General features: G+C 41.8%; 1 long non-coding RNA gene across 1 annotated transcript in view; it reads right to left on the reverse strand.

The window, feature by feature from the left end:
* Positions 1-6,480: 6,480 nt before the first annotated feature.
* The window catches only part of LOC142818262 (uncharacterized), a 107,461-nt gene continuing 92,000 nt past the window's right edge, over positions 6,481-21,941 (reverse strand). The window contains exons 3-4 of the long non-coding RNA XR_012895645.1: positions 13,061-13,197; positions 6,481-6,704 (exon numbers count right to left, since the gene is read on the reverse strand). This is a non-coding gene — a long non-coding RNA (uncharacterized LOC142818262). The remainder of the gene's footprint in view (positions 6,705-13,060; positions 13,198-21,941) is intronic.

The raw sequence follows: 21,941 nt of genomic DNA on the forward strand, positions 1-21,941 counted from the left end.
GATCTGTGTAAAATATTATCTTTCCCATCCTTTCCTAAACCCCATCTGGTTGTTGTTGATCTTTCACTTCGTCTTGTTTATCTAAAACCAATACCTATTGAGACTCCAATCAATCAATGCTACCTTGGGAATCGTGACAAAAGAGTTCCAATTCTCTTGTTTAACAACTTGTTCAACACCTATTACCTTCAGAGACCTTTCAACATCTACACTTCCTGACTTTGTACCTCCCAATCATCTGAATTTAAAGGAAGTTAGAGAGTGTAGCAGCAAAATGCAGTGGAAGACATCAAATTCTGGTTTGCTGAGGAGAATGTGCCTGAAAGAATTACCATTTGCAGACTGCGGATCTTTACATTCTAATAAGTAAGGGTGTGTCTAAACTACATGGCTCCGTTGATGGAGCCATGTAGATTAGGCTGATCGGCAAAGGGAAATGAAGCCGCGATTTAAGTAATCGCGGCTTCATTTAAATTTAAATGGCTGCCGCGCTGAGCCGACAAACAGCTGATCAGCTGTTTGTTGGCTCAGCGCACTAGTCTGGACGCTCCCGCGCCGACCTGACAGCCCTTTATCGACTTCCCCGTTGTGCCTCGTAGGATGAGGTTTATCGGGGAGGTCGGTAAAGGGCTTTCATGTCGGCAGGGGAGCGTTCAGACTAGCACGCTGAGCCGACAAACAGCTGATCAGCTGTTTGTCGGCTCAGCGCGGCAGCCATTTAAATTTAAATGAAGCCGCGATTATTTAAATTGCGGCTTCATTTCCCTTTGCCGATCAGCCTAATCTACATGGCTCCATCAACGGAGCCATGTAGTTTAGACATACCCTAGTACTGCAAACTCAAACCCCTGGGCTTGTTTTTGTGGCAATGGTACAGTGCAAAGATAACAGGAAAACATTAGACTGTGTGTGTGTTGCTCTGACTGTATTTTTCACTATAAGTGAATTAACAGAAACTCAAAGGGAATACAGCACTTCTAGTTGAAAGATGTCTGGGAAGCCAAGTACTGCTGTTGCTATGGGATAACTTTATTCACTCTTTGTGCATTAGAGGATTTACTCCTAAACCTGTGAGAAGCCTGGTTTCTCATCTGGTAAATGTGGCAAATGCAGCAGAGTTGAGTCAGTCCACTGATTAACTACTCCACTTATAAGGCCTAATCTTGTAAACCTTTCTTATGCCTGAAACTATTTAAGGCATTGATCCTACATCATATCTGAACAGGTAGACATTTGCGCTCATGCAGATTTTCTGCATTGCTGCATGGAGGCCAAGCTTAAGTCTGCAATGATGCGCATGTGTAAAGACTACTTAAGTGAGTAACAGGATTCAGGACTGGGTCCCTAAGCCCATAAGTGATAATTAGAGAATGTTGGCAGAGTTTGTATCTGAGTTTTCTATGAAACATAAGGGGTTTGGGATCCAGTGTCCCAGTTCCAGGGATCTAATCTTTTTCCTGATCTAAATCAGGTCTCAAAGTACTGAAAGCCCCATTCCAATCAGTAAAATAGATTTGGTCGTTTGAAAATGGGGTTTACTAAAAAACCAAAAACAGTCTCCAGTTCCCTTTCAGCTTTTAAGTGGCTGCCATCTGCAAAGAAGCTGGATAGGAATATAGAATAAAGCACCTGCATTTTCCTTGGCCTTTTCATGGATGTATTAATATTGTGCTGCAGGCTGATTTAGCTAACGAGTTCTGTGTTAGGAACTGGGGTTATTCATGTCATTGTTCATAATTTTTTTTGTATTGAAGCAGAGCCCTACTATATAAAAAAACCAGCTTATAGTGAATCATCTACTTAAATGAAATAATCAGTAATGCACCTTTTTAATGAGGGGACGGGTAATGCATGTTACAGTTTTTTGCACAAATTTGTGGCCAGGCAATACATTTGTGAGCATGCATCCTGTGGCCATATGTTGGGTAGTATACCGTTAACATTCCATGCCAACTAGCACTGAATGTTCCCGTTCAAAACTATAAAAGGAAGGAAAATCTAAGTGTAAATAATAACTGGAATAAAAAGAAAGGGAAGAGGGGAAAAAAAACCCAACCCACCTGACTTCCAGAATAATTGGGTTTTACTGATTTCTCTTACACTGTTGCACATGGATCAGATCTATCTCAATCCCTTCCGATGTGACCTAAACCGTGTGATTATTTACAGTATTTTTATATTCGGAAAAAGTATTATGTAATGATGTAACTTAATTTAGGGCCTGATCCTGGAGACACTTACATGCATAACTTGCAACGTGTGAGTTTAATGAGCCTAATCCTGAGAGAAAAGTTATTCCTGCCTAACTCTGCAGCACAGAAAACTAAAGGACTCACTAAACACTTGATCATTAAATGAGATTCTTCCTAAAGTGTCATCAAAAGAACAGACATACAACGTTCCACTCAATCCAAAACCCACAGAAGTCAATGGATATCATTGCATTAAGCCATAAAAAGCAAAACTTGCCAAGGAGCCAGCTTTAGAAGTACATGGGAGATAATACATCTAATCTGAGTTGTAGATGAAAATTTAGAATAGCCTCAGATCATACAGCCATATGAAATGATGAGTGATGAGAAGCAATAATGTAATACAACAGGAGGATAGTTTTAAAATCCCTAAAATTAAGATAAAAACAAATAGGCCTGCACTGCAAACTGCATTCTGGTGATTTCATGCAGAAGTCACCATGTGCTAAAACAGGAGCAATTGGTCCTACCGTATTTTAAATCTGACTTTTCTAGTTTCACATTATTAGACCCACATCCCACTCTCGGTGCCTAAATACTGATCACTAGTGAGCAGCTGCAGCTCCCAGGAAAAGGAATGAAAGCTGAGGGTGCTCAGCCCTGTGCAGAATGAGCTACTCCCAGTGGCATTTATTTACAGCTGCTTCCTAAAAAGATCATTTTCACTCTGAGAAATTTTCATAATTAAGCCTGGGATGGCTCATGCTATGCAGTTCATCACCAACGAGGACATAAAGAACTCTGAAGACTCATTACAGACAGCACAAACTTGACTCATTATCAGTACTTGGAGTGAGCAATCTCAGACCATTACTTTTAATGGGATTAGGCTTTCTTGTGTACAAAAGGCAGCACAGCTCAGTCGATTTAAGATCGTTTCCTTATTATAACAACATGGGCCACGTTCATCCTAATGGGAAGCTGCTCATTCTAGCTTCACTTCTTACAGCTGCTGGTGCACAGCGCACTTCATCAGAAATATGGGACTGTAGCAATCTGTTTTCTTGGTTTGTTTTTGCCTCTCTGGTCCCTACATCTTTTTTTTTCCATCTTCCTATGCCTTACTTTGATCAGACGCGAGGAAGGCGATTAGCTCACTAATTATGTATTAGTGCCAGAAAGATGGAATGATTTAGTTTGTGTCTTCACCATAATGTTCATTTATCCCCAGAGACTCCATCACTCCACCACACAAGGGTGAGGGAAACATTGACAGAGCACACACTCACTCTGTTAGTCTGTTAGCCAAGTTAGTCTGTGTACCAGCCCTACTCGGCTGTTCCTCTTGCCCCTCCCCCTTTCTTGGGGGTTATTGTCGTTCGGATGCCCTCCTGGGCGGCCGCTTGGTCACCACCCCGCCATGGCTGATGCACTTTCAGTGTTGCTGACAGACTACCGCCCTCCCCAAGGCAGCAGTGGAGGGGAAAGGGAGGCCCAGGCCCACCCTCACTCACGGGCCCCAGCCCAGGGCCCTAAGGACATGGATCAGTCCGGATCTGGTCCGGCTGACGGGGCATCCCGCCATAACTTGTTAGCCCACCAGCCCTGCCGGGTTCTGTCCTGGGCTGCTTCCTTTCCCCCGCCCGCAGCTTCTTGCCGCTTCCAGTCTCACCTTCCCTTTGGCGGACAGGCTGCCGAAGAAAAGGGGTCGGTTGACCGGAGTCGCCGGACACTTAGCGCCGGTCTACCCTAGCCCTTCCCCGAGCTCTCTCCCAGTGCGCCATGGCCACAGCCCCGGCTATTCTCTCCACCCCCCCCCCTTTCTGGGTATGGCAGCAGCGCTTTTAAACACCGCGCCATTTCCGCCCTTCCTGATGTCAAGGGGGTGGGGCTGTCGCGTATCCACGCCAGCTCACCTCCCCTTGCGGGTTGCCATGACACCCAGGTTTCCCCGTGCTGCGTCGCCTCACCACCAAGCTGGGCTCACGGGGTGGAGGAACGCCTCCATGCCGTCCCCACTCCCATCTCCACACTCCAAGCCCACCGCCTGCAGTTGTTTGGCTCGATTAGCCACCGAGCCACGCGGAAGCACTCGGTGCACCGCCAGGGCTCCTCCACCCTGGTGTCAACCAAAGTCTGCTCAGCGGGAGTCGCCGTGGGGACGATGGTGCCCCGTCACAGTCTGTTACAGAAAAAACAACAAATGGTCTGATAGCACTTTATAGACTAACGAAAAATCCCATTCCCCTTATGCATCAGTTTTCTGAAGGTCATGCAAGACATCCTCCAATATGAGTATTTAGTTGTCTGTAAGGATGGAGCCTGCTCATCCTCCAGCTGGAGAAATACTACTTATAAGGAACCAAAAAGATTGCAAGTGGAACAGGTCCTCTTCAGCTCTGACAAACCCCAAACATTAGGATGCACAACACTTTGTTCTGTAAGTAATGTGAGAACACATTCTCTCAAGAGCTCTAGTATGTACTGCTTTAGCAAGGTTGGGCTAGTATGACAAGATCCTTCCTTCAGTGCCCATACTGGAAATTACAGTGGGAAAAGGAAACAGAATTCATCAAACTTTTTCAAACTTCACAAACTTTTGAGTTTTCCTTTTAGGTGATTTCATCTGATTTTTAATGTCGTTTCCGTCAATTTGCCCATATATAGACTAAAAAACCTTGAAAAATACCCTACATTTGAAAAATATATTACATTTATAACTGTAATGCCAATTGACAGCAAGTGGGATTGAACCTGAGACCTTAGGAGCTAAAGCTGTGAGCTTCTTCACATCAGCAAAAAGCGAACTCTCCCTTAGTTAAGGCTCCAGTGCAGATCTCACTCACTCATTAGTTTCTGTGCCTCTGTGTTACATAATATGGTGCATTTCTATGGAGTCTTCCATCTGAAAAGCTAAACATTTGTAAGCAAAAGGCTAAGGGTTTGTCTTTACCGCAGGGTTAACTCAAAATAAGCTATGCAAATTGAGCTACTTCAATTGCGTATCTTATTTTGAAATAGCTTGTTTCAAAATAGGGAGCATCTACACAGCACTTACTTCAAAATAGAGCACTCTTCCTCTGACTTCTCTTATTCCTCAAACAATGAGGGTTACAGGAGTTGGAGTAAGAAGTCCTCCAGCTTCACAGTATCTTGACACTATTTCGAAATAACTGCCTGCTGTGTACACACGGACTAAGTTATTTCAGAATAGTGCTAGTTATTTCAAATTAGTGTTGCAGTGTAGACGTACCCTAAGACTCCACATCTGCATCTCCATTTTGCACATGGGAATGTTGGCATCTCCATTTTGCACATGGGAAACTGACCAAGAGCAGTTAAGATACCTGCCCGTAGTTATGTAAACCACCCACTGAACGTCGATGATAAGAACCCCCGTCTCTCAAATCCCAATCTTATAACCATGGACTATCATTTTCCCACACTAAATCTTTTTAGCAAAAACAGATCTGTATTACAGGATTATTCAGCGCAAAAGATTTAAAGGTACAGGCCCTGTCCCAGCAAAATGTGTCAGCCTGACTGCTGCGGGAAGGCCTGGTTCCCTAATCTCCTGGAATTACTGCTTCCAAATCCCTGAATGGCAGCCTAATCAAAACTCCAGAGGTATGCATTTCCCTTGCAAAGTAATATCCTTTAAATAAAGCTGTCAGCGTGCTAATAAATAAGTAGTATTTAAAAATAATTTTAAAAATCACATTCCAGTGTGAGGGGTGTGTATAAAGGGCCAAGGTGGAGGGGAAGACCATGACCTCCAAACCCAGTCAAGTATGAGTTTATTTATGAGAGCGCTGCCATGTAAACAAAGCCTCGGAAAGGCTCCCTGCAGCATACAGGTGCTTTCCAACCCCCACATGTCACAAGTGAAGCTGATTACTTCCAAGAAGAGTGTTTCAATTAATATGAGACTTAAAAAAAAATCCTTACTATTATAGTACGAATTCATCCGTTTCACAAGTTAGAAGCCTCTCCATTCACTGTCTTGTTTTTTTTTGTTTGTTTTCCCCTTCTGTAATCAGAAGCACAATGCACATAGGTATGCACACTTGTGGGAATCTACTCTGAACATAAACGGCGGACAATGGAACAAATAGGACGGGAGAACCCCCCCCACTGAAGCAGTTAAAATTGCTTTCTAAGTTCAAGCAAGTGCTTTGAGCTGCCTCACAACTGTGTGGATAGCATCCAGAATTGTGAAACCACCAGCCAGAAGCATAGCAGGTCAAGTTCTCCCTTAGAACAGATCGCACCTCGCACCAGGGTTCAGAGGAGGAATAAAGGGGTCCTGGGGAGCTACCCGACACCTGCTAGGCCACATCTGGTCTCTCAGCGTCCTCAGAATTCCATTTCCAGTCCCGTCATTCTTCATCCTGTGAAGTGCCGTGTCCTCCCCTCTCCTGCTGAGGCCCATGGGAGTAAAGGGTGCTCTGTACCTCACAGGATATGGCTCTATACATCGCCATTCATTGTGAGAGCAGAAATATAGCAACCCTAAAAAGTAAGAATAAAGTAACCGTGGATTTGGGAGGGGAAGATTTGGAGAGAATAATGTTTCTTCTTGTTTCCTGGCTGGCCTAAGAGCTTTCCACATCTCCAGTGAGACTAGATTGCAGCACCCCATCCGAAGTCAGAGATGGAAACCATTTTAGAAAGGGATTTCCACTCACAAAACAAAAGCCCTGGGAGTTTGCTTCAGACACACACCACCAATCAAAACATTATTAACATCACTGACTTGCACATAAAGGAAGCCAGAGGTTTGGGGCTCTGATACTGTGGCTACGTCTCCAAGTCAGGCTTTTTGAGTAAGAACAGCTGTTCTTGCACAAAAACTCGCAGAGCATCTACACTTATTGAGAGGGAAGATGCCACTGATGATTTTACTAAAAAGGAAGTAAAATTAGGATAAGCCCTGGTAGAACCTGTTCTCCTAGTAGCATGTCTTTAGTGTTCCAAGGGTGAATTGCCAAGTCACATTTTAAAATGTGCATCAAATGTATTTGGAAGCACAAAGCCAATAGTAAAATTATTTATACTGTTTGCATGTGCTTTTTTATTTTAACGTGCCTTTTCGCAAAAGTACATTCAGCTACCTTTCGTGGTCTACACAGGATTCTTGCAATTGATACACAGATGCTGTGCAACTCCATTTACTTGAGTAAAATGGTATTTATGAGGGAAGGGAGAAGGAAGGGCAACAGAGGCTCATCTGGAAATTTAAATTCCCTCCATTCCCAAATTTAGTTTTGCTCCATTCCTGAAAAGCCAAGGTTTGTACAAAAGGGATGCCAATGTGTGTGATTACCTGTATTACTGTTGAATGGCTAATGATAGCTTTCAGAAGTCCACAAGCCACTCATTTGATGTGAATTGGTAAGTATTGTGTGTGGTGCTATTTAAAAAGTTATGTTGAAGACACAAGTCTAGGCTCTGATGCTTAAAACAATGATAAACATGCTCAATGTCTTACACTTGACTATAAACTGACCTCAAAATGTATACAAAGCTAACCATGTACTTAAGTGCACCAAGGATTGGTATCTTAGGTCTACATTTTCAAAATCAATTTGCAGGTTTAGGGAGCCCAATCAGAGACACCTAAAGGAGATTGGTGTTCAGAAAGTGCAATGTTTTTCTATTCTATGCAGGTTTTTATACCACACTTATCACTGTGGTATCTGAATGCCTATAGCTGCACATTCTCCTATGAAAAGAAAGCCAATTCACATGTCTCTAGCAGGGAAGCCAGGAACACCAGCAGAATTTGAGAACCTAAACCATATAATATAAATAGATAGGGGCATTCTTTACCACTTTTGTATTCAGTTAGTGTCCTAGACAATATTAAAATAAAACAAAACAAAATAAATCCCAACTATTTATTTTACAGAGACGTTAAGAGATGTACACATCATATAAAGGGTTAAAACAGTTAAATAGAAAGATATATGTTTTAACGGAGTTGTGCTTTAAAATTACTTCCAATTTATCCACTTACCAGACATGTATGGAGGTAAAATGATCAGCAGTAATGTGCAGCAGAAAGATATATACTTTTTTAATTGTAGCCAAGAGGAAAAAAGCAGCATGGAATAACTTAATCGTTGCTAATTATAATATCACTGAGGTAATTACAATAGATTTTGATTGTCTCATTTTCACACCAGAGGAGGGCACAATACTGGCTTTTCTCTTAATACATATTTGTTTTTAGAGAAGAGCTGACAATTACACTAATTGTAGTCACAGCGTGAAACTTTGTTTTTAAAGAAAAAATTGTCTACATGTCACACAGAATGAACACATCCTTTTTGTTTTGTTAGGTGCAAATTAAAGACATATTAATTGCTTTGTTCATTGTAACAATGCAGAGAAACACTAATGCCAACATGACCAATTCTGACAGAGTCATACCACTTGGAAAGAATTCTGGGCCCCAAATGAATATGGACATAAATGGGTGCCTTTGAGCTGATCAGAGTACAAAAGCACCCTACTGCTAAAAAATGGTGGGGTCTGGGCATGAAAAGTGGAAGGAAACAAGAAAGGAGGTTTAATCCTCAACTAGTGTACACTTTATCAACTTCAGTTCAGCTCTTCTCAGCACTACAGAAAGTGTGTCTGCACTTCAAGCTGAGTGGGTGTCTGTGTAATTCCCAGCTTGAGGAGACGTGATCTCCTTAGGTCAGTGGTTTTCAAACTACGGGTTGTGGCCCTGTACTGGGTTGCGGAATGTCAGGCACTGAGTCTTGTTGCTGTAGGGGGATCAGGTGACCAGTGGGGTGCTAAGGCAGCTTCTTGCCTGTCCTGGAACCACAGACTGTGCAGTGCCCAAAAGTGGACATCAGCAGGCCTGGCTCTTAAGTTGGGATGGGGGAGAGAGAACTCACATTATCCCTGCCTGAAGCACTAGTTCTGCACTCCCATTGGCTGGAAGCCTGCTGATGGCTGCTTCTGGGGTGCAGCATGGTCTGCGGTGCCAGGAGAGGCAGGAAGCTGCTTTAGCACCCCCGCTGCACCAATGACCATGAGATGATCAAGATAAGTCCTGACCCCCACCCTTCCAAAGCTGGAGACCTTCCTACACTCTCTCCTCCTCAGCCCCACCCCAGATTCCACACACTAGTCAAATTATATTGGGTCACAGGCATCAACAATTTTCTTTACCTGGGCCATGAGATAAAAAGCTTGAAAACCTCTACCTAGGCCATCTTGGACAGGTTTACACGCAGACTGAGTAGCCTCTCCTACCACTTGCACTGCCACAGCTACATTCATTTCCAGTTCTCTGACTCAGCTTAAAGGTTGCTAATTTTGGTAAGATATATTCCTGGAGGTTTCATCCCATGACATGCTCTTTAATTAAACATGAATCTTTAATTGCTGGAACTCCAGGACAATCCTACAAGGCTGGCAATCCATTCCTCTGTAGTGCAGGTACATCTCCTCATGATGGGACTTACAGCCCCAGTATGAAGTGTAGTATCAGAGGGGTAGCCGTGTTAGTCTGAATCTGCATAAACAACGAGAAGTCCTGTGGCACCTTATAGACTAACAGATTTATTGGAGCATAAGCTTTCGTGGGAAAAGACCCATGAAAGCTTATGCTCCAATAAATCTGTTAGGCTGCGTCTACACTGGCAAGTTATTCCGGAAAATCAGCCGCTTTTCCGGAAAAACTTGCCAGCTGTCTACACTGGCCGCTTGAATTTCCGGAAAAGCACTGACGATCTAATGTAAAATCATCAGTGCTTTTCTGGAAAAACTATGCTGCTCCCGTTCGGGCAAAAGTCTTTTTCCGGAAAACTGTTCCGGAAAAGGGCCAGTGTAGACAGCACAGTAATGTTTTCCGCAAAAAAGCCCCAATCGCGAAAATGATGATCGGGGCTTTTTTGCGTAAAAATGCATCTAGATTGACCACGGACGCTTTTCCAGAAAAAGTGCTTTTCCGGAAAAGCGTCCTGCCAATCTAGACGCGCTTTTCCGAAAATGCTTTTAACAGAAAACTTTTCCATTAAAAGCATTTCCGGAAAATCATGCCAGTGTAGACATAGCCTTAGGGTATGTCTACACTGCCACTCTAGTTCGAACTAGGGTGGCTAATGTAGGCATTCAAACTTGCAAATGAAGCCCGGGATTTAAATATCCCAGGCTTTATTTGCATGTTCCCGGGCAACGCCATTTTTAAATTCCCCGTAGTTCGAACTACCAGCCTGCGGCTACATGTGGCACAGACTAGGTAGTTCAAATTAAAGCTCCTAATTCGAACTACTGTTATTCCTCCTGCAAGAAGGTTTAACTGTAGTTCAAATTAGGAGCTTTAATTTGAACTACCTAGTCTGTGCCGCGTGTAGCTGCAGGCAGGTACTTCGAACTACAGGGCATTTAAAAATGGCGGCACCCGGGAACATGCAAATAAAGCCTGGGATATTTAAATCCCGGGCTTCATTTGCACGTTCGAATGCCTACCTTAGCCAGCCTAGTTCGAACTAGGGTGGCAGTGTAGACATACCCATGGGCTACGTCTACACTGGCCCCTTTTCCGGAAGGGGCATGTAAATTTCACTAGTCGTCGTAGGGAAATCCGCGGGGGATTTAAATATCCCCCGCGGCATTTAAATAAAAATGTCCGCCGCTTTTTTCCGGCTTTTAAAAAAGCCGGAAAAGAGCGTCTAGACTGGCCCCGATCCTCCGGAAAAAGTGCCGTTTTCCGGAGGCTCTTATTCCTACTTTGAGGAATAAGAGCCTCCGGAAAAGGGCACTTTTTCCGGAGGATCGGGGCCAGTCTAGACGCTCTTTTCCGGCTTTTTTAAAAGCCGGAAAAAAGCGGCGGACATTTTTATTTAAATGCCGCGGGGGATATTTAAATCCCCCGCGGATTTCCCTACGACGACTAGTGAAATTTACATGCCCCTTCCGGAAAAGGGGCCAGTGTAGACGTAGCCTTAGTCTATAAGGCGCCACAGGACTTCTCATTGACAATGAAGTGTAGCTACTCCCAGAATGACCATATTGGATCAGATCTAGGGTCGATCTAGTCTCATATCTTGTCTTCCAGCATCCATCCCATATGCTTCAGAGGGAAATACAAGACCCGTCTCCCCCCGCTCTGCCCCCCCCCCCCAGCAGGTATATGTGGTACAATCAGCTTCTTGGGAAAGCCTCCTCTTAAACCCAATTGAAGATTAATTTAAGCCCTGAAGTTTGAGCTTTTATATCCCCTCTGAACTTGTTTTGGTTTTGCCATTATATTGGTTATATTACACTCTTCCTAGCATTGGCAACTTACTGGTGGTCATTTCCTGCCTTTGAGATACAGGAGTAATCACCAGTGGTCTCAGTACAGGCCTGATAGCCAAGAGTTCAATGAATTTCCCTCTTTTTGGCACAATGGAGATGGTAATGCCTGCTCTTGTGCCCCACAGGGACTTTCTGGGCCCTCCTTTACAGAAAAGATGTGGACGCATTTGAGAAAGTTCAGCAGAGGGTAACAAAAATGATTGGGGGGGGGTGGAGCACATGACTGATGAGGAGAGACTGAGGGATTTGGGCTTATTTAGTCTGCAGAAGAATGGGGGGGAGGGGATTTGAAAGCAGCCTTCAACTACCTGAAGAGGGCTTCCAAAGAGAGTGGAGAGAGACTGTTCTCAGGGATAACAGAAGACAGAACAAGGAGCAACGGTCTCAAGTTGCAATGGGGAAGGTCTAGGTTGGATATTAGGAAAAACTATTTTACTAGGAGGGTGGTGAAGCACTTGAATGGGTTACCTCGAGAGGTGGTAAAATGTCCATCCCTATTCCCTGGCCTACACTAGGGAGTTATTTTGGAATAACCCCTCTTATTTCAAAATAACAAATGTAGCGTCCACACTATCAAGTCAATTATTTCCAAATTAGGTGCTGGTTATTTTGAAATCTGTACTCCTGCTGTCCTCAGGGAATATCACTTATTTTAAAATTGTAATTTCATAATAGTAGTAGTGTGGATGAGTCAGTTACCTAGAGAAAATCTCCATCTGTAGTGGTTTTTAAGTCCCAGATTGACAAAGCCCTGTCTGGGATGATTTAGTTGGGATTGGTCTTGCTTTGAGCAGGATTTTGGATCTCCTGAGGTCTCTTCCAACCCTATGATTCTATAACTTTGGAGGTACTTTTTCAAGATTATTATTTTTATTATGGTAATGCTCAGGGATTAAATCAGAATGGAGGACCCACTGCCCTTCACAGTGTACAGCCATAAACAGGTTGCATGTTGTAAGGAGATATGTAAGAAAGGCTAAGTCTAGAATGCACTGTTAAACTGGAAAAAGATACGCAATTTGCGGTACGCTAATTGTGTATCTTTTTCTGATTTACTTTTGAAAGGGGCTTTTCCAAAATTTGGCATGTCTACACAGCGCCAAAATTTGGAAAAAAAAAGCGCTCTTTCAACACATCCCTTATGCCTGATAGAACGAGGTTTACAGGGATGGCAAACGAACACGTCTGCTTTTTTTGAATCTTTTTTTCAGAAAAGTGGATGCGTTCCTTGGACATGGCATTGCTTTTCCAGGCAGTCTAGATGTAGCCAAAGTCAGATGGGTGAATTTTCCCTAACTCTAGCATAGCAAGCAGATTGTCCAAATGGATTGAAGGAAGATGAGGAAGAAATCAGGAAATCATCTGAAAATGACTTGTTCAGATGACAGCAAACTTTCTTGTGTACCATTTAAAATTTTCCGTGAGGGAGACCAGTGATTTGCCACTTGAACACATCGTATCATTACATTGTATAATGGAGCCTTGCCAAGTGACCTGCTCACATGTCAAAGCATCGGCACCCTTCAAAGAATATGAAGTGGTATTACCTGTTTTCTGATGGGAAACTCAATTCCAGTTAACATGCAGGCTGCTCCAGCTGAAATATCCAAGCAGAATAGGACCATATTACAGATATTTGCACTTATTGTTCATGATCTTTGAGCTTCCTCCTACTGTTCTGAGTCTGAAAGCAAGGGAAACAGTTGGAGGTCAACTCATCTGCACTCTATCAGCTCCAATGAACACATTTCATAGATCCACAAGTGCACATAAATTAGTCCATCCTTGACTAAGTGTGACAAGCAAGGTCTTTGCATTATTTCCGTAATCTACCCTCAGACTTTTTTGAACAAGTAGCTGAAATATTCCAGGAAGGAAAAATCTGCCTCATGTTTTAAAAAAAACCCACATTTTTACCCACTTTAATATTTTTAAAGACCAATTAAAGAATAGACTCTGTACACATTCACACTAATCCATGTATTTTATAAACACATAGTGAGGCAGTGAGCAAATAAGATGTTGACAATGATTGTTATAGGTCACTGTCTATATTACAATGATACTGAAAAGCCAAAAAAAATCATCTTTCACTATACAAGATCAAAAAAATGCTCTCTCCAATGCTAGCTGGTTCCCTTCTATAATCATGATATGCTATCGTCTTAAGTTAATTTGTCAGGATGCTAATACAGGACCAGATCCAAATCTCAATGAAGTCAAAGAGAGTGTTTCCACTGATTTCAATGTGCTTTTGATCAGTCCCATATTGCAAGTAGCTGGGCTTTTTAAAAATCTATGTTGCTACAGCATTCCATTCAATATGGCGAGAAGTGCAAACACACTCAATCCCCTATCTCATTTCTTCTACCCAGACTTCTCTGTGAGTGGTGTGATAGGCTCGCTTCCCATCGATCTGTCTCCTTCCCCCCTCACACTGGAAGAAGAGAAGCAGGAATGTGTCATGGGAACCCAGTTAACTCTTTCTGATCTTAAAATGAAGCCCATGCTAAATTTGCTTTGCTGGAGTAGAGCCAAAATGTGCAGTCACTTCAAGGGTCTGATAATTAGTGGTGCAGAACACCCCCAATTCCCACTAGAGTCAAACAGGAGTTGAAGAAGGATTGACCACACAGGAATTTAGTTAGACAATAGCCCACATGTATCAGCAATGCAATGCATATTTTACAAAAATTGAATGATATGTTTCTGCTTATCCTTTTATCAATACCTTTTAAAATATGTGACTGAAGAACATGACAAAAGGACCCAGTTGCTCTGCTACAAAGATACTCAGAAATTCCTAATACCATTCCCTACACTATTTTTAAATGAACTTTCTAGAGAGAGGAATATGAAATGGAATCTCTATTCATGCAGATATATAACTAGCTAGACCTTCAGAAAAATATCTGCATATAAACCAGGACTTAACGTTTGACTTTTAGATCCATGTTATCCATGGAAGAAATGCTGAAAGCAGTAAGTAGCTACAGGTTTTACATACTTAGTTAATTAGCAATTCTTACCAAACAAAGTGTATCTTTCCTTCTCAGGGTTCAGCCTGGTCTCTATTAGACATATTTACGGGAAAAGTCAATGGATAAGACATTAGAGGCCAACCTCAAAGTCAGAATAAAGCAACCATAGACCTTAGAGAAGTGCTTTATTAGCCAAGAATTGGTTGGTTATTGATCTTGGTCTCTGTCTCTGATCACAATAGCACTTACCCTAATTTTTCTAGTGTAAATATAAGTAAATTTGAATGGGTGTTGTTGAAAACAATCTGTAAATCTACATTTTGTGGTTTATGTTGTAATTGTAGTTACGGGAAGGTTCAATATCAGGAGCATGGTAAGGAGACACGGCTGTGGCATGGCAACCTCAGCTCTGCAAATATGTCCTGAAGCACTTTCTCAGAGGTTATTAAAATGACTGGAGCTCTCACTCTGCTCAGGAATAGAGAAACCACATGGGTACTCATCAGAAAGGAACTCGGAGGGAGGGAGGGGCGAGGTGGAATGCTGTAAAGAAAAATGTTATGCATTTAACTTCAGCTTTTCTTTTTACTGAGGTCAACCAGATAATTAAGCAAAACAGATATGCTGTGCTTCTTTACTTTTCTGCAGACAAACATTAATAAATGACTGCTCGCCTCTGGACTACCACAGTTTGTTTCCTTCTTTTTTGTGTGTGTTTTCTCTCTTTCTATATTTTTCTTCCATCTTTAAGATTTATTTTTGAGGATATAGTCAAGCTGCACTCTTTTCTCCTCCTAGGACCTCTGTCTTATTTGTCCTGTTGGGAACACATCTCCTTACCATGTGATTCTAGAGGGTTAATGAGGGTTAATGGCTATTGTATTTCAGTTTGATATTATCAAGGAAATTTGAACTGGAAATATCCAAAAACATAATAGCTGTATTGACAACAGCACTTGTCTGAATTTAAATTAACACTGAGTGAATCTTAGCGTTGTATTGCTGAAAATATAAACATTAATAGTGAAGGTGCTGTATTACAACGGTCAATATTGCTGAGTTGTTAAAATTTCTGTCCATTGATAAATATGGGTAAGACTACCACAGGCTGAAGCTCCCTGCACTGGCACCCTGGGGACCCTACCGGTCCTGAATCAGAGAATTTGCCAGACATGGGGAAATCAATGCCAATCCAAGACTCCATTTTTTCACGGTGGCCGGGGCCTCTGCTGCCTCCAAGCTCATAGTCTGACAAAGCCACTGGCCTGAGCTCACCGGTTTGTCCCTGTGAGTGTTCCCACAGGGTCACCGACAATGCTGGACAGGGGTGTTGCCAGATTAGGAAAGGTCCAGATTATGGAGTTTCAACCTGTATTTATTTTATGTGCCCGTGTAGGGATGTAAGGAAATCTAAGGAGCCCCCTTACCTCCCCAGATCACATTTACCCACAGCAATGAGTGGAGACTGCTGAATGCCCTCCTTCACAGGTAGGACAGCAGTAGGGATGGGTGAAGCCTTCACCCTGTTTCCTCAATTTTCTTGCAGGGACAGGGAAGTAATATATATGACTTCTACAGCATACTTGCTGCCTGGAGAAAAGGCAGGACCAGGGACTGAACTTTGACTCTGCTATACTCAAGGTTCATGCCAAAGTCAAGGAGTTATTTTTTTCAGAAGACCATCGAGAAATCTTTACTCTAGCTGGTTTGAACTGAAGTAAATCTTGACTAAATATAGTCTATTTACAAAACACTGCAGTGAGTCCACATAACATAGGTCACTGTAACCAAATTATTATGGCTTTCTGCTGTCAGCACCATTTCCCCATTGTTTAAGGAGTCTATTTCAAGCCCTCTAGCTATATACAATTTTGTAGGGCTCATGTAAAGCACCAACTATAATTTCATTTGAAGTTGACTGAACCAAATGGCTACATCAGGAGTAGCAGAATTTATTGCAGTAATGCCTCCTTCATATTTATAAATGGGGTAGTAGGTAGTGATATATTCAATGGTCTGTCATGGGGAACCACACTTTTCCATTTGTGCATTACTTATCCACATTTACCATGACTGTCTAGTTTGGATTTGGTTCACTGTTGACCAAGATGACCATGGAAGACCAAACCCAGGACCCTTCATGGGATCTGACACAAGATGCCTTTTTAAAAGTCTTGTTTAGCCCAATCTCCTTTCTAAGTCTCCTTCTAACTGTAGCCTGGTTGCATGAGGTTAAATAAATGTTCCCAGAAAGGCTTGCAAGACATAAGATATTGCGAAGAGGGTGGTGGGAGGGTGTTTCAAAGTCTCGTGGATAGGAATACATCTGCAAAGCTGGATTTAAATCCAGGAAAACATATGTCTACATATTCAAAGCCCTTCATTGGGTTTGATCTCTCTTTACCTTGACCTCCCATAACAACTGTACCATGAACCATGAACCTATTGATCAAAATGATAGGTTTGTGAGTGCAGAAGAAAAACTTTCCTAGAAGCTAGATCTAGAATACAGAATTCACTGTAGAGAGGAAAAAGAATGACCAAACAATCTTTACTTTCAGAGTTAAACTCATCTTTGCAGATTAGTTTTATCCTAATAAGCTCTTCTCTCACATACAGTTGTAAACTAATCAAGCTATTTCTCCTTCCTAGGCAATTGGAGGGGGAGAGGGGGAGAGATTATTAATGTTATTTCTATTCTGTAAATAAATAATATTATGCTGAAGAGACGAGATCACATGTGAAACCTGTGCTAACAATTACCCTTATTAAGGCACCTACTTTTGTAAGAGACCAACTGTAAACTATCTCCAAGTGTACTGAGGATAGTTTAACTGTACCTTTATTAGAAAAACAGCCAATTGCACACCATTTAACACATAGATACCACACAGAAATACACACATACCCAATACACCTTGAATGGTGACTGTAATACAGTTTGAGTTGCAGTGTAATGTTAGCATGAATAATTGAGGCATGAAAGCAAAATAGTTGAAAAGAAGGTGCTGAAAGAATCTCTTTTTTAAAAAAAAGGCCTATGGTAAATAGCAACCAAGAACCAAGATGACCAGCTAGCAACCAGATAATGTATGTGATCTTACGCTCTGTTTTGAGATCCTTACTTTTCCTTCAGAGATGTGTAATTCATATGAAAGACAATGAAGATTATACCAATGTACTAAGTGGAAGAGCATAATGTCTGTCATTTTAAATCACACACACACACACACACACACAACTCACATTTCAGCACTGAGATACTATACCAATCAATGTCTCGGATGGGAAGATTTACTGGTGTCAGGCACAAGTAACTCCACTGACTTCAAGGGGAGTTATCAGCTTCTATTGAATTAACAAGACTCCATCTTGAAGAGATCCAGAAATAGTCCCTTTCTGGTTTGCCTATAGCAGTCAACTGAACCTGTAGGAGCTGGTTTATATAGTGACATAGCAGAAACCAAATACCAAGCCTGCCTCCTGCAAATCAACACACCAAGCGATATTTGAAGTAATCCAAATTCATGCTCACACAGATTTTTTTGTCAGGAAAAAAAACTGAACAAGTACACAGAAACAGCTTTTAATAAAACCTTAAAATAAGATTTGAGTTTGACGTGGTCTCGGACTTGGAGGACATTGGACTACATTTTTTTTTTACTGAATCAGTTCTGATTCTTAATTTACAGGGAATTAAGCTACATTACATTACATTTGGGGGCTGGACTCGACTTCCTGAAGTCTCTTCCAGCCCTATGATTCTATTATTACTGAATATCTGGATACGCTTCTTATGTTGGGTTTAGTCTGGATTTTATCAGTAATTATCATTGCTATTAATGGAGGCAGCATCACTAACTTTAAATAAGGCCTGTAAATGAAGTATTCTTTGAGGCTTCTCTAATTAGGCATTGGCCTTCTTCTTAGATGATCTTAATACCTAACTAACTGAACTACATTAGTTGTAGGGTTGAGCTACAGAACAAGTACAGACCCAGCTGAGCTATAGAACAAGTACAGACCCAGTTCTCGGCAAAAAGGAGAGATGCTGAGCAACCATACGGCACAGAGCATACTTGACTCCCATTTACCTTAATAGAGATAGAGAGTGCTCAGTATCTCACAGGATCAGGCCTCTGGTGTGCTGAGACTTGCTACAATACTCTGCTGCTATAATTGATCATTAGCAGTATGGCCACCAAGTCACAAAATATTGTGGTTGGTATTTACATTTATTCAAACAGTGCAAAGACTGGATCCATTCTGTGTCTGCATTTCTCAAGACTATAAGGAGAGTATAGGATGAGAATAATCACAAAACCTGAATGGAGATAATAAAACCAATAGTGTTCCAGTGCTGAAACAAAGAGAATCCTCAGTAGGGCAGTCATTGTCTGAATGATTCAAGTAGCTCTGCACAAGCCTTTGAATTTCACCTTGACGCTTCACTGAAGAAAGGGAGAGAAAAGCACAGGCCAATTTCATTGATTGGTATAACTCAGAAATCTAACATAAAAGCATCTGAATGATTCAGTACATACGCCATCGAAAGCCAAATTCCATTGACTTCTATTCCCCTTTCATTAAAGTAACTCCTAATTTCTTCCTTAAGATAGATAGATGGATAGATAAAATCGTGCGTAGTCCAGTGTGAAACTTTGTGGCTTTGGTTTGCGGGGTATGCATGTGTATGCATGTCCTTGTGCTTAGTTAGTTAGTTAGTTAATAAGTAAGTAAACCCTTTCTTTTCTGGATTAAATTTTTTTTGTGGGTTTACATTCCCTGAGTTTCTCTTTGAAGATCTGGGTTCTAATGAACCCCAATATTCAGAGTATGTTTATTTGGATTAGAAAAGCTCATACATACAATCTCCCACTCTGAACCCCCCCCCCCCACACACACACACACACAACAAAAATGGCATCAGAAAGCAGGACCCTTGCCGGTCTTGAGAACACACAGGTTCTGATCAAAGTGCTTTGTAATGAGTCACTATGAATCCAGCAGCGTTGTTTTGTGCCACACTATGGCAAATTCAAAATCAACATGCACTCCCAAAACCGTACTCTATGTAATGCAGAGTCCCCTTGAACGCAATTGCTGAAACAATGTGATCTAGCAATAAACACTCTGATGTAGTCACTCAAATGTATTCTCATTCCAATATAGGCAAATCCCTCGCCAGGACCACACCTGCCCATGTGCTGTTGAGGTTTGTCGACAGCAGGTGGTCTCAAACATACAGAAAATCCAAATGCAATCTCAGGGGCTGGAAGTCTGAGAACCTAATTTTGCTGTAAAAATGCTTTCCGTGAGTCTTCTGAGCCCCTAACTTGTTGCAAGACTTAGAAAGGAAGGCAAATGTGTTTTGACTTCAGAACGATGTAGGAAAATAGATGTGCATTTATCTATACATTACACAGGCCAGATTTTGAGCCTGGCCATGCCATTGCACAGGGGAGCTAAGAGGGAGAAAGGATGCTCATTATACATTAGCTAACCACCACATTGTGGTAACAGTAAGGCGTGAGAACACAAATTGTGCAGGGACATTGTACCCTTATGTGAGGAGTGAGTAAGGCTGGGGAGTGGATGAAGCCTTGGCTCCAATCCCTTATAACTCGGGCAAGTGTAACCCTCACACCATCTGGGTGTGATGCACTATCCCATCTAGTGGCACTGAGACCACTTACAGAGAGAAGAATGAGTCTGCTCTACAGCCTCACCTGAGAGCCTGATGGCTTTTAGCTCATGTGGTAGAAGCTCATGTTCTAAGCTCCAGAAGTCCCAGGCTTGATTCTGCTGTTGGCATTACACTAGCAAAGCCAAACCAGTGCAATAGTGGAAGTCACCTGTGACATGTGAAGAACTGATTCACCCAATCCCTTCTTCTGCTTCCCTCACTGGAACAAGGAGCCAGACTGCAACTCTCAGAATAAAAACCTGGTTCTTGATACGTTCTGAAGCAACATAACTGTGCGCTGCTCCTTATTCGGGGCATGCGAAAATGACAAAGCCATAACTGATCCCTAAATCTTTTTGGAAAATTAAAGTCATGTAGGAATAGATACCTCACACCTGTACTTTACAATACTAACATGCACTAAATATTTCACAAACACGTATAGTGTTAGGTCAGTATAATAATTCTTTGTTACATTTTAGTGAACACACAAAAACAGTTCAAAATACAGATGGGGAGGAAGGTTGGCTCAAAAACTTTTATTTTTTAAATGCAGTATGTTGTGACAACAAGACCAACAACTTATCTTGAAACTTTATCTCTGTGCACACATGGACCTCTCTTTATAAATGTATTATGCATATGCACCGGCATACTTACAGACAGAGTTTAGTACTTTTTCTATATACATTATAATTCAACATGGGAATGAATATGTGTATTTCACATCAGTGTGCAGAGATAAGCACTAGCAGCTCAGGTCCTTCTAGTACTCTCATGGACCGAAATTCAAAGAAGTTACTCACATGTGCAGGTGTTGGCAGGTTCAGGATCTGACTTCTGATGTTGCATTTGCACACACCCATTTACACCCAATCCTGTAAGGAGCTGAGAGCTCTGAATTCCCTTTGGTTTCAATGGAAATTACAGTCATGCCTATATAGAAATCAATGGGAGTTGAGGATGTTTGGCACCTCACAGCATCAGGCTGTCTAGAAAGTGATGTGGAGAATCAAGTACAAGCTTGCTACCCTTGTTTCAAGGCACACATTTTAGCAGAGACGCACTGTGTTGCTTTAACTTAATAAAAGTGCAGCATGTGAAATCAATAGAAAATATCTTTGTGCTAAACTTTTTGATTGACACACTTCCTCGTTAACATTAATGACAATGTAAAGTTAAAATTGGACCTATTAATAAAACTTAGATTGATACTGTAAGTAGCCGAAGTTTTACTATGGATACAATCAATTCTTCATCGATCCTGTGCCTTATTGACTGATTGAGACACTAGGGATGATATCGTTTATTATTGTTATTATGATTTTTATCATTCATATTATTATTTTCTGCCCTGATGCCCCTGTGCAGGTCCAGGGCACCTGAGTATTAAGCCATTTAATTTGGACTTCCTCCGACTTTCCTAACATATAGCGCCAACGTAGGAGGATGCTGTTAGTGTACAGGCCCCTTGGGTAGCTAGTTATGAAACTTGAATTGCTGCACTTAAGCAAGATTGTCAGAATGCTTGGTCTCCTAGACACCATGGCTCCAGCTCCATCTACAAAACTTTAAGTGCCACTTGCTTAAAGTATGGAAAAAACCATATCCTGTCTTTGTGTATGCAGAACAACATGATTAGTAGTGTTTTGTAAGAGTGAGAGTAAGCGGGGCAAACAAAACTATTGGGTGTTTATCAGCTGACAGCCTGATCTTCTACACTTGAGACTCAAAACAAGGTTAATTTTAGTGATGACAAAC

The sequence above is a fragment of the Pelodiscus sinensis genome, chromosome 14 (genome assembly GCF_049634645.1).
Source record: "Pelodiscus sinensis isolate JC-2024 chromosome 14, ASM4963464v1, whole genome shotgun sequence".
NCBI lineage: Eukaryota > Metazoa > Chordata > Testudines > Trionychidae > Pelodiscus > Pelodiscus sinensis.